The sequence below is a fragment of the Penaeus monodon genome, chromosome 19 (genome assembly GCF_015228065.2).
Source record: "Penaeus monodon isolate SGIC_2016 chromosome 19, NSTDA_Pmon_1, whole genome shotgun sequence".
In the NCBI taxonomy this organism is placed as follows: domain Eukaryota; kingdom Metazoa; phylum Arthropoda; class Malacostraca; order Decapoda; family Penaeidae; genus Penaeus; species Penaeus monodon.
In genome coordinates this window covers 41,320,572-41,320,796 of record NC_051404.1, presented here as the reverse complement: position 1 = coordinate 41,320,796, position 225 = coordinate 41,320,572, and positions in this window count along the sequence as shown.

Sequence of the window (225 nt, the reverse complement as noted above, 5' to 3'; positions counted from 1 at the left end):
TCCAGATAAGGAGAAAAGAATGAGAGATTAAAGCAAAATAAAAGTGTTCACGTTACAATCCCAGTGACTCAAATCACTGCCCAGCCAAGACCGAGAGAAGAGTTACAGTGGCTTCCTTCAAGAGTGCGAGCATCTTGGGCACTAACCTTGTGATTCCATTCAGCCTTTTAGGAAATATCGTCCTTCGCAATACTAAAAACACATCCAGAAGTCTTCCAGTTGACC